General features: G+C 35.9%; 2 long non-coding RNA genes across 2 annotated transcripts in view; both read left to right on the top strand.

The window, feature by feature from the left end:
• The window catches only part of LOC139118274 (uncharacterized), a 6,069-nt gene extending 4,211 nt beyond the window's left edge, over positions 1 to 1,858 (top strand). The window contains exon 3 of the long non-coding RNA XR_011548660.1: positions 1,692 to 1,858. This is a non-coding gene — a long non-coding RNA (uncharacterized lncRNA). The remainder of the gene's footprint in view (positions 1 to 1,691) is intronic.
• Positions 1,859 to 3,768: 1,910 nt separating this feature from the next.
• LOC139118273 (uncharacterized) lies at positions 3,769 to 6,333 on the top strand. The gene is made up of 4 exons (XR_011548659.1): positions 3,769 to 3,872; positions 4,288 to 4,419; positions 4,711 to 4,953; positions 6,196 to 6,333. It is a non-coding gene; the product is annotated as an uncharacterized lncRNA (long non-coding RNA).
• The last annotated feature ends 7,784 nt before the right edge of the window (positions 6,334 to 14,117 follow it).

Genomic DNA, 14,117 nt, shown 5'->3' with positions numbered 1-14,117 from the left:
ATCAGCGGACTTCTCAATCCTCAACTGATTTCTCAATCTAAGCCGACTTGATATTAACTAACTCTGGCCAGGTCAATGGCACCAGCTGAAAATCACACAAAATGACAATCATGCAAAGTGTGATTTCATGACTACATTTTGCAAAATTGAGAAAAACTGAGCACAGTGACCTACCGAACGTTTTTTTTTCAAAAGTACAAGACATGTTCAACTTAGAAACGGATTACAAATGTTTTACAACCTTAACAATACTGGAAGGTTAAAATATTCCATGAAATGAATGTTTTAATCTCAGACATTTTTGGTGTAATAATGGCAAATGTTGGTAAAAAATAAATGATTCCATGTAGTCACACATTTTTTTCAATTCAATTAGAGTCTTTACTGTTCAAAGTTTTACTTCATGTTATGTACATGTATTGTACAATGAGATGTCAAAAATTTTATCTTTTAAATGCCTGTGTTGGCACCAGATTGTCTCATCAGAAAATGTACCCGGCAGGTTACAATTTCAATGGAAAACAAAAGGCTGTCACACCTCCTTAATCCTCTTGCAAACTACAACAAAGGCGATCCCGGGGATCGCGAACAGTGCCTTTAAGTGATTTTAGAAAAACTTCCTATGACTTTTCGTCGTAGATTTGTATAAGATCAAGCATGTTGACCCATCATTTTTCTCTAATATTTCATTATTCTCATATGCCAGAATTCAAAAATCCATGGTAACTTTCAAGTCGTCTAGTCTTCTAGGTGTTGCTCTCTGACCTGATCTTGTGTACTAGTAAATGCATGTTTCACTGTCAGTAAAGTGTCCTATGACCCAAACTCTTCTTAAGCTACATCAGAGTCAGAGCTATCACTGTCACTGCCGGTATGCATTGAAAGTGACACTGCCTGTAGGTAGTATCAGGGCAGTAGCTGTATTAACTTTGTATTTCGACAATATTTTGTTCAGTTTATACAGCTGCATTCTTGTTCTACTCCCTACAGCATGTTGAGCTGTCCAGTATTCAGCTTGCCAACACAGCCTACGTGTTCCGTGCATTTGTATCATTGACGAATAACTTTCAGTCTGAACTCTAATTCGATTATAACCAATATTTAGACAAACAAGCTTTGTTGAGAAACTGAATATTGTGTTTTTCAGCATGCTGTAGAGAGACACAAAGAAACTGTATTTGATAAATTGCATAGAAATATTTAAAAAATTATCAACAGTTGTAGCTCCTGCCCCATTGCAAGGCTAACTTGATGTTTTTACGAAAAATTAATGGCATTCGTACATTTTTAGATATATTGTAAGATTATGGTAAAAAAATGCGACAAAACAGTTCTTCATTTTGTCCAATTATAACAAACAATAAAACAATTGGATGACATCAAAATGTTGGGAGCCCAAATATTTTCAAGTCCCCTTATAGCCAGAGCAAATTTTCAAGTCCCCCTCGTCTACCCCCAGAATTTTCGAATCCCCTCTGAATTTCTTCAGCTCCCTCACCATTTTTGAAAGGCGTAATTGGCTACAAAGCTTTCAATACGCTGCACACTGCCATGTTTTTATCGAAGGATCTAGAATTATTAATTATAAAATCGTAAAACTCATATGGAAAATAAGTTTAGGCATGGTGGACAATAACCGGAATGTGAAAAATCACATGCTGATTTGATGTGATTACTTTTTTCCTGTACAGGAGGACTTTCCCCCAGACGCTATTATCAACAAAAAGTGGTTTGATTACAACAATACTGATATACGTTATTCACTTGTACAAGTGACGTCTGAAAACATCAGCACGACATTATCACCGCTGCAATTACACTGCGACGTGGAGATCGAAGGCAAACTCGTTCTCTCACAAACCGCTTGGCTAGATTTCATAGGTAAGAACTGCTATGATTAGCTCTTTGTACTTTTTTGTAGTTGAAGAATGGAACCATCTGTACGTAGCTACACAATTCTTTTCAAACAACACTGCTTTAATCAGATCATGGTATTACGAGACAAAACCATTATAGTTATTTACTGTAAAGTAGTACGGGCTTCGAAACTGAAAGACTTAAACTTTCATTCAAACTTTCAACCATTCCAATTTGAAAAAAAAATTATAAATCAGGGGTTACCTTCCAAACCCTTGGTACTGCTGAAACATATTACCTATATTGAAATTCAAAATTGCTGCAATTATTACATTCACCCCAAGGGAACAATTAGATTTACCTTTAATCGTAATTGATGAGCCACGTGAGTTCAAGTAATTATACTATTCTAAGTAAAAGTATAAGTCTTGAACAAAGTAAAGGAAATGTTTAACTGCAATCTTTGTTGAGATGTGCGTATTTTCACACTTGGTAGGTTGTCCAACAGGAACAACGGGTTTAAATGCCATAAACCATGCATCTGTAAGAATGGAGCTAAATGCAGCGTTTTTAATGGTGCCTGCAATGTACATCTGGATGGATCGGACCTGCATGTGATATTCGTACGTTGCTTACCTCAATTTCTGAAAACGTAAAATTTTGTTACTAATCTAATAAGAACAAGTACATTGTCGACTTTTAATAGCCAAAGTCATAAGACTTGATATTTAGTGGTGTTTCTTGTGTATGTATATATATATATATATATATATATATATATATATATATATATATATATATATATATATATATATATATATATATATATATATATATATATATAAACAGATTACTTCAGGTACAAAGTAATGAAATCTATTACTTAAGTTTCATGCATCTTGCAATCCTCAGATAGCGTGAAAGGATTACTTTCACTCTATCTGAGGATTGCAAGATGCATGATTAGATTTCATTACTTTGTACTTGAAGTAATCTGTTTATTTATATATTTATAACGCTCTGCTTTTGCATTGAGCACTGTTATTTCCCACGAGGGCATCTGTAAACGTCGATATATATATATATATATATATATATATATATATATATATATATATATATATAAATATATATATATATATAAATGTATATATGTATATATATGTATATATGTATGTACATATAAATGCATTCATGCATGCATACATTCATACATACATACATACATACATACATATCATCATCATACATACATACATACATACATACATACATACATACATACATACATACATATACTTGTACTGTGTATAAGTGCTTTACATCTTTAAATTGGCACACTTGGTTTTTTGTCACAATCGGACTATATATCTATGAATTGGATAAAGATTTAGAAACCAACCAGTAGATTATAAATTGCCCGATTATTTGAACTTCTCCTGAAAACATTACTCTTGTTTTATTCGAGCGTATTCTCTGGTACAAAAATAGTTGCACTATGCCATGGTTTAAGACTTATAGTTGGAATTTTAACCTCTTTTGGCATCAATTATTATTTCCCGTTTTTTTTATTATTTCTTCTGTCATTTCCTGTCAACGTTTGCAGCCAAGGCTTCCATAATGGTGGTCCCTCAAAGCAGTGAAGCTCAGTATGGTACCTTTGTGGGGTTGACTTGTAGCAGCCAAAACATCGACTTACCGAAAACACAGGAAGAATGGTATAAGAGCATAAAGTGGTATTATAATGGGAAATATCTTCATATTACGAATCAGACAAGTGCAATTTACATTGATAACCAATTCAAAGGGTATGTGAATTTTCATTTAAACTTTAGTGTTTGAAAACACATAATAAGGCTAAAACATACCTTCATGCATACTCTTATGGTTTCAATTTCACAGAACATCATTCGTGCAAATCAAAAGGGTGACGACATCGACAGAAGGCGCCTACGAATGCCATATAATGGATAAGTACAACAAAAAGTACATAGCTAAAGCTACGGTCATTGCAAGTACGTTTTCATGTGTAGTTTTTCTATGATTTTATTGATGAATTCCAATTTCTTGGTGGGAAAATCGAAATTGCTGTATTTAATTAACCAATACTCTACCTATACGTACATTTACATGCACGTATTAATCCGTGTAGATATAGATTTATGTAGATATTTGTTGTCTATCAGATTCTTTTATCACACTTTGGAGTCAGGCCCATGTTTTACAAACGTCACAATCTGGGAACAATGCAGCGGCGCCGGCCTTGACACCCACACCGACAACAAACAACTCTCCAACGTCAGTTGTGCCTTTTGACAACGTAATAAACAAAACAAAATGACAGTTTTGTCGACTCTGTGTATAATTACGTGTGCCAATCAAAAATTGCGCATCGCTTACATTACGTATAGTATACTTACATTTTACCAGAATGTCCCGTAAACCAGTTTGGACGATACTGCAACGAGTCCTGCGATTGCTTAACCGGCTCCTCTACGTCCTGCGATCGGTATGGCGGTTGTAAGTGTAAACAGGGCTGGAATGGAATACGTTGTCAACATGGTATGTATAAAGTGCACGTTTCTGTAAAATATGGCTAACCATATTATGCATTGTAAGCCGCCAGGAAAGATATATATATATATATATATATATATATATATATATATATATATATATATATATATATATATATATATATATATATATATATATATAAACTTTCTGTAGCATTATTCATTACGTTTCTAGCAATCATGGGACATTCGTGTCTATTAGCTTTTCTTTGTACTCTTGTTCTGTTATTCCATGAAAAATATGTCTCACTACGCAGCAAATTGTTTCACCCTACAGATTTAATACCGCCAGTCATACTTAGATGCCCACAAGATATAACACAATATACAGAAAATGGAAAGGCGTACACAAATGTAACATGGCTTGTACCAGCTGTTGAAGACAATTCTGATGACGTCATTCTGTTAAGTAACCATAACCCAAACGATAAATTCCAGGAAGGAACAACGTTGGTGCAATACACAGCTATGGACTTTTCAAACAATACCAACCATTGTCGGTTCAAAATCCATGTAATAAGTAAGTTAATTTCACCGTTCCATCTTTGCACATTTCTACGGATTGTGTTATCACAGAACATCACAAAAGGGCGGGGTGATATGGACTCTGACCATAACTATGTTAATGATAGCGACCTATGAATGTGTACAGTCTCCCCTGCTCCTAATTCCTCATTCGTTTGACGTTATAAAGGCGAGGGTCCATTAATTGTATAGCGACCTGCCATCTTCTTGTCGAGAAGGGATCGCGAATATTCACCAGTGAGGTATACGGAAATATGTATATTTATACATAGACCCCTCTTCCATTCTAAATAAAGACCCCTGTCCAGTGTGATTTAATTCAGTGTAAGTATAGGAAATACCACGAGTCTGAATTTTGATTTGGGGCTTGTGAATATACATCCTGAGACAGTTGCGTTGACAATATGGCCTGTGTGATTAAATCGTACATTAGGAGAATACTCACCGGGAACGAAGATAAAAATCAAACAGCGATATATTATCGTGTCTTACAAAAACTGCAAATAATTTATGATGATAAATCCACGAAGATCAATAAACTTTCCAATTGGTCTCAAAATGTCGCCATCAAAAAAATATGATACATATCGAACTTTCAAACTAGCAAGGATAGTAATGGAACGATCCAAATATTTATGCCACTATGGTTAAGCTAATCTGTTTGACGTCGACTTATGCAAGATTTATGAATCTAAAGCAACATATCATATATTGCCACTGTAATCATGAAGTAAGGCATGACATGTTGTAAGCGCTCTCCTGTGACATCGAGCTCTCCGTTTGCATGGCAATTAGAAACAAAACCAAATGAGTCTGCCGTCCTTGTAACAGGAATATGATATGCCATGGTTCTTCCTACGCTTTTTGCTTTCTTCGAAACGTTGAGATACTCGATGATGTGAACATTGTATAACGGGATAGCAAAATAAAAACGAAACACAAACGAAACACAATGAACACATAAATGTGTAAAGGAACACCTTGATTCATTTATGACAAACTGTATGGAAACACTTTGTAAAATATTCAGGCTATTGGTTTAGGACTGCTGTTGATCTGCCACTCCCTTTCTGAATAGGGGTGCCACTCAAATACCTGTACTTTGTATTTAAAATAACCAAACCTTCAATACTTTGGGTAGAAGTCGATGGAGCCCCATCCACCACAATACTGTATCTCCTGGCATGCGTAACACAATCTATCCATTTCTTCATAACAATAGTTCTATCGTTTACAGCCAAGTCGGCACTAGGGCTTACTCTAGGAATATCTTCAGCTTGCCTACTTGTCCTTGCCATTCCGGTCTGTGTGTTTCTTGGTTATTGGTATCGGCACAAACTGGTCAAGTTCTTTCAAGACGATAATGATTATGACTGGGACGGTTAGTTGAACATAGCATACACTTTTCATGCGACGAGCAGTCTCTATCGGAGATATTAAAATATCGATCGCAACTTGTTGGTTCTATACATAACAAGTACCATCTTGGGACTTGATGCGCTTTATTATCGAGGTGTTGAGTTTATTTGTAGATTGACTATTTTATTATGGCATGTATTTCTAGTATAGTACACACATAAAATTCCATCACGACTTAATCCATTCTGTCAGACACTTGGGATTAAATGCTAATTCAGCCACTCTATCATTAACTTTTAAACAGTCGAAAATTTAAAGCTACTTCTTAAAAATAAAAATAAATTCCATTACCAATTTCAAGGAAGTGCTTCATCTTACCTCCTTTAACACATAACTGATGCCTTTTTCATTATAGAAACCAAGAAATACGATGCAATGGTATCATATAATAGCGAAGACGAAGACTTTGTCGACACTATAGAGGACCGTCTCGAAAAAAAAAAAATCGAAAATTGTTGCTGCACGAGCGAGATTTTCCTGCAGGAAGATGTAATATGACTGAATTTCCTGATATTTTTAGAACATTGTACCATTCCAACTTTTATTCCAAAAGTTTTGCTGTACAAGACTCATATTTTCATGGATTTTTTTATCAAAACCGATTACATTGTTGTGTTAGAGTATTATATCATATGCGACCCTCTATCTTAACTCTTATTATTTTTTTTTTGAAGATATTTTCACAAACATCAGTGAAGCCTTTGAGAACAGTCGTGCATCTATTTTGATCCTATCAAACGCCTACCTTGAAAGCGGTTATTGTATGCATGAAGCCGGAATGGCAATGGATAGCTGGATCACCAAGCGACAGAAACTAATCCCGATTTTTATAGAAAACATCGAAGGGAAAGAGTTTTCACCAGTCATCGACAATATTATGAGTTCCATAACATACCTCGAATGGCATCGTGTTAAAACTGAGCAGGATAAAGATGAATTCTGGAATAGACTTGAATGTGCACTGACAAAGCCTAAGAGGAAGCCTTCGCTGGTGTCCTTTGTGAGAAAGGCAACTGCTCGGCTTTTCGGCAGACATCGAGGTGAAGACTATATTAGGTTAAACAACCTAGTCATTTGACAGAGTCTTCGCAGTGTTCTCACGCATGGCGTGGTCGTTTCTCCTTAATCAGTTATCAAAGGGAGCCGTAGTTCTAGTTGAAATCATGAAATACCGTAATTTCTTTCTATCGGATTCTTAGGTATCTACTCATCTTTCAAAGAACTCGATGACAAACATTACTCTGCTTCAATCAACCTGTAAAATATACTTTCAAAAACATACACCCTACGAATGCAAACTTAAGCCTGATGGCAATTTCAGTTGTAGCGTCAGTATACCCATGATGCTTTGAGACAAACACATTGACATGAGTTTCAGTCATATCAGTGTACAGTCGAACACCATTCGGAACCCTGAACACAGGTCAGTTACCTGAAATAAAGTGCTATCTGCTTCAACAATTTATATCTACCAACTGATAACTTTAACCACTATATTCTCAATTTTGTCATTATCTAATAAGCTGAATCAAGCAGTATTTCACTGTACTGACAGGGTTGACATCTGTACATTGAACACCAGGACCAAGATATTAATTCAAGATTGTCAGGTATTAGATAATGCTTGTAATGAGCTACTGTGAGAAATATTGCAAACAAAAAATACAGCTAATGACTATATCGGTATAATGTATCATATATTTACTTAGGTTTTACACTTTAAAATATTCAGAATAATATATATTGAGAGCCTATGCAAACCCATTTACTTCTCGAAGATAAAGATAACTTTAAACTTCTTTTGAATTGATGCGGAAACAAACTCAATGTCAAAATTTTCCTAGTTTGATACTGTACCTACTTTGCCTGGATTTTGCTACATTGTAACTGCTTTGTAATTTGAATACCAGAGTAATAGTACACTGTCATGTCAGAGTGTACCATATACTGGCATCTTTTATTCTCCATTTTCACATTTTGTAGTTGTCGTGGCAACACAGAACAGACCAACTAGAGACTCAACACAAAGTTCACTGGTGATGTTAAAAAGGTGTGAAACAGATTCTCTGTTAGTGATGCATCTTACAGACCTATAAAATTACCTACATGTAATGTTGGAGCACACTCACTCATCTCTTTGACATGGCGATAATGTATTTATCACAATCTAGTAATAAATAGTTGAATTAGAAGCAAACAGGTCATGAGGCCATAGATCGTTACTTTCATATTATGTCCTGTAGCTTTGTAAGGAACCCCAAAAATAGGTCACTTGGTTTCAAGATAGCATTGTCATTTAGATATGGAAATAAAGGTGTCACTTTCTAGGTGATGAAAATGAAAATTATATAATATTTGCATATTTAAATTTTCAGGGCAATTGTCCCTTTTTAGTCAGAACATATTTTTCGAACCCAATAGTCTTCAAATTTACAGGTTCTTAGGCCTGGCTGCTTTCTATTTTGTGCAAATTGTGATAAAATTTGTACAACTCACTCTTATTTTTAGTGAAAAAGTCAAGCTACACCTGTTTAACGTATTTCCATATTTTAGGGGCCATGAACCGATTAAGTTGCAGAAAAAGTCTTGTTGATTATATATTGTATAGTTTTTTCATCATCACAGACATGTACCACTGGGAACATGAAAGTCTTACTTTGATTTTGTTTCCTTTGATCAGTTGAAGCTCCATTATTATAACTTTAAGTGTATTTACCATCCTTTTATTGTTCAATTTCTTCTTCGGTGTTCAAATGTTCAGTGTAAACATATTCAACATAAGCTTAAAGGGCCAGTAATGTTAACTTTTGATGATTGTTTTTCATTATTTTTATTTGTATGTCAATTGAACTTCTTATTCTACTCCCCAAAGAATGTTGAAACAACACTATTTAGATTGTTAACTTAGCGTCTATATGTGTAAAATGCATCGTTATTGTTTACATTTGACTTCTAGTCCGGACCAGAATTCACCTGTCAACAATATAATGCAGTTTACACATGTACGGGCTGGGACACAAACTTAACACTGTGTATATCAACATGCCTTGAGGAGTAGAACAAGAAATTATGGTTGACATTCGAAACAAAAATTGTGAAAAAAACTATCAAAAGTTAGCATTACTACTGGCCCTTTAATGTGGGTGATGTCCGATATTATTGGTGAAAAGTGATATCAGTGTAGATTGCAATGTACATGTCAATTAACGATTGGCATTTTGCATGTTGTAAACAAGGCCAATAGGGCTGTTCAAAATATAATATATCTAACTGCCCGTCTTTTTTTCTCGTTAAAGAAGTTGTCTTTTATAGATATTTCATTCAGATTTGCTTGCCAGTGATTTCACTTCATACACCTTTTCGTCCCGTTAGCTCCATTGTCAATGACGTACGGTCCGTCGCTCGTCGTCGACCATGTATTTTTTTCCATTCAAAGCTCCTTCTTGAAAACCGGCTGTCCAATTGCTTTAATATTTGGTATGCAGATCCCTGGGGATGACTCAAATCAGATTTGTCCAAATACGATGAAACACGCAACTCTGAAGGCATTTTTGGTAAAAAATCTTCCACTTTCAAACTACTGGTCAGACAGCTTTGAAATTTTGCATACATATTCCTAGCTATGATCTGGTTGAGATTTGTACAAATATGACGTAATCTGCAATTTTTGTAATTTACATTTTTTGATCTTTGTTCATTTTCTCAAACTTTTACAAAATCGTTTGTCAAATTTGGTTAGTTAGTTCTTATAGAGATGACGTCATTGATTTTGTTCAAACGGCTATGGAATTTGCCTATACACATTTTTAGGATTAATTTTCTTATTGTTTATCAAAACATCGCTTTCCTCTACATCACCAGCCTTACATCTTTGAAATTCAATTTGCCGCTTCCTGGAGATACTGTTATTGAGTGATTTAAAATTAGCGTGAAATTCGCACGTTATAATATCTTAGAATATGTTTCTCATTTTTTGCACAAAGTTTGAAAAGATATGTGATATAAGTTATGAATAAATTAGCATTAACATTACATGGTTAAATTTTGAAAAAAGTCTTTGTTCTTTTATGCTCAACTTTCTCTAATCGTCTGCCCAATACCAATAATTGTTATGTAGGTTTGCTAGGGTAACCTACTCGGTGCTTTTTTTTTCAAACAATAATTACATTTGCATATGCAAATTTTTTCGGTTAGTTTTCCTTCATGGTCGAATATTGTTTCCTCTGATAGCATTCGTCTTACATTTTTGAAATTCAATATGTAGCTTCATATGAATGCCCTCATTTACTGATGTTCAAATTAGAATAAATTTATATATTTCCTTTTATAAAACAGAGTGAATGGTAATATGTTTTGTCACGGTCAGAGTACGTGTATCCCAAGTTACATTAGGAAACATATACGAGTTTTGATATATAAAAATAATTTAAAAAAAAAAATAAACCATGTGTGTTGGGTTTCCCGATATGCAATCAAGAGAAGTAAAATGTCGAGCCACGCTGCAGAGGCATATGCGAGGATTGAGAACAAGTCTTTATGGAAAAATACTTGAATTCAAGTCAAAAAGTACTTCAATATCGGAACATAAACTGGAATTGATTAGGATAAGAAAGTCTAGCAAATATATCATATTAATGGCTTACATGTATGGCGTCAATGTATCATGACGCCACAGCAGTAACACTGGTCAACACATTTGACTATTTACTTATTCAATACCTTCTCGTTCTCCCACGTTAACTATTAACTAGCTATGATCCTGTCTGTCATCGCAGCGTCATATGCAGACTAGACCCTGCAATGACAAATGTGTAGGTCAGATAAAATTTGTAAATATCCTTCGGTATCTCACTATTCGAAATATGGAGAGAAAATCTCGCGATAAGATTGTTCCTTGTTGTATTACCAGGTAAGTGGCTTACGAGAAAAGCTAGATACATTGTATTAACCAACATGCGACGATAGGCATTTTTGTCACATCAGTTTTATGATTCTTACCACTATCGTGCTCTGTGTCTTGCATGCGTTGTTCATAGGACCCATTGTTTGCATGTATCCCTTTAGGACATATCTATGCAGTTTTGAGGCCCTGACTTTCAGGGTAGATCGCGCCTCGGGTACAGATATTCGGGCTTTCAAACTTTATCAATTCTTTTCTGATCTACCACTTGTCGGGGTTCATTTTAAAGCTCTTGGTGAAGAAAACTTTTCACCGTCTTACTTTTCTAAAATCAAAAATTTATTTTCCTCCATAGAGTTAACACAGGAACGACGGCCAATTTGAATTTAACATCGGTAAATGTCAAGTAATTTGTTTCTCTAGTAGCAAAATTTGCCCGTGACTTCCGATTTTTATTCTTGATTTTGAAAGAGAATGGTTGAAATATTCCTTGAGGAAAGTTTGAGCAAAAGTTTAAGTTCTTTCACTTTCGAGGCGCATACTACCTTATAGAGCATGGTAACTCGACCATTTTCAGGATCTTGTCAGATGCTAGAGTAAATCTTAAAGAAAATGCCAACTTTGTACTGCCATGCAATGAATATTCCGGAGAAAAGTTACATTAATAATTGTTTCACGTTTAGAAAACACATTTCTAAAAGTTCCTTGCCTAGTCTTTTCTCCCGGAGCAGGCTAACTAAGCGAGTGATGAGACAACGCCAACGTAGGCAGTTGCTGCAAAACGGTCTTTTGTTACTCGACAGCTGAGATTTTTCGCGTCACAATTTATGATCAGAACGCTTTTAGCGTCACAATTTATGATCAAAATGCTTTCATGTGAAAGAAGTGTAATACAAATTCGATCACGACGGCTTTCTAATATAGAAAATAAGGACAAGTTTACATGTCCACAACGAACAAAACGAAGAAGAAAGTAACTGTTTCTCATTTGATAAAATATGTTTCCTAGTTTTGGAAATATGACATATAACAGTCATATGACCAACTTCCTTGTTAGATGTCATATTGTTATTCAACATCAACAAAACATATTTATTTATTACCCCTCTCTTCAGTAATCACGCGCTTCTCGAGAGGAGAATGGATGGATTTGGAAGATGACGCAATTTTGCCTTGCGAATTCCAAGTTCACGTTCGCGAGGTGAGTAAGAAAGCAAGTGACATCAAAAGTATGCACGTTTGCACACAAGTACCTGATACACCCACTCCAGGGACAATCAATCATTAACAATATTGAATTATTTTACCTGTCATGTGTATATGTAGTGGCACAATATTGGAATCATAAGTGCAGAACAAATATGTATACAGTGAGGCGACCTGTTTTCAGCTAAGCTACCCGTAATTTCCCACAAACTCTGCTGTTTTTTAAATGTAAGCAAGGGCTGTGAGTGTCTGACGCACGCGTGTTTATGGCAGCGCTTAATCTTCAATATGATTTCAGGACACTCCAATCGGGAAGTCAGTTTCACTTTGCGAAGGCGAAACGGCGACACAACCATCACCAATGGGTCTACTTTAACGGCTCTGGTCATCATCAGCTATTGGTTATGACAGAGTTGTAAAACTACAAACTTGGTAAGATTATTGGCTTATCTGCTCACTCTGTTTTTTCTCACAATTTATAGTGGCCGTGCCATACATAGCGGCGATTGCTTTACCCAGTTATACTGTACAGTACTGCACGATCGAATCCGGGGATTGAATACTCTCTGAAGTTGTCGGCTTGTCAACGCCGTTTCAAAATTATGTCAAATTTTGACTTTGGGTACAACATGTGAATAAAACCGCAATTAAACTGTACATCACGTTGTTGTTGTCGATTATTTATGCAACGTCAGTGCATCTGTGAAAATAAATAAATGTCGTGGAGTGTGATGCAGTACGCGATACGAAGATCGCTTGATCGATCTCTTTCTCAACTAGGAGGTCATACTGTTTGAAACTTGGGGGTTAGCCTCATGCTGTGAACTTTGCGTTAATTGTGAATGGAATAAACAATAAACGAACATTAAACAAAGCAGAAACAGCAAAACATCTGACATTTTTCCATTTCATGTTCATTCGAGCCTAGCTAGCAATCGTTTGTGTCATGCATCTATCTGTGTCACTGTGAATGCACTTTGTCTCGTACCGCGGTTCGGATCGAGGATGTGCACGACCAGACTCGCATAAGTATGTACGGGCAGCGCCATTAGTTCAGTTTTTACTGCCTGGGGGGAGGGGCGGCAAAATCTTGTCAAAAACATATAGACCCCCCCCCTTGCATTTTTTCGTGAAAAGTGATGACCCCCCCCCCTTTGTCAGACGAAAAAAATTGATGACCAACCCCACTGCTGAAAAATAACAGAAACCCTATATGTCAAATTTACCCGCACGGTTGGATTTGAACTCCAGTACGCGGCGCACTTTATTCGTGTAGCAGAGATGCCAGTGGCAAAACTTCTCAGCCACATCCATGCAAACGTCTGTTAATTAGGACAACTGGAAGGCAATTTTTAACTTCATTTCCATAGAAAACTTATGTCGATCACACTGTTATGCAAAGTCCCCTTTTTGTCTCAGTGCTACATTCAGGTCGCGAGCATGTAAATGGTCTTTTAAAGATGAGATAGGCACTTAACCAAATACTACTGTAATATGAGTTGGTCACCGAAGGCCGCCCGCTGCTTATTGTAGTGGGTTGGCAAAGTCTGGTCCTGCCGGTAAAGAGAGTCGTGCGCCACACGTCGTCAGCCATCATGAATTAACTTATTTATATTGTAGTGGGCCGCCGAAAG

Source organism: Ptychodera flava, chromosome 19 (assembly GCF_041260155.1).
Source record: "Ptychodera flava strain L36383 chromosome 19, AS_Pfla_20210202, whole genome shotgun sequence".
Classification (NCBI taxonomy): domain Eukaryota; kingdom Metazoa; phylum Hemichordata; class Enteropneusta; family Ptychoderidae; genus Ptychodera; species Ptychodera flava.
The sequence above is the reverse complement of the archived record's forward strand: the minus strand, read 5'-3'. Positions and strand labels throughout refer to the sequence as shown.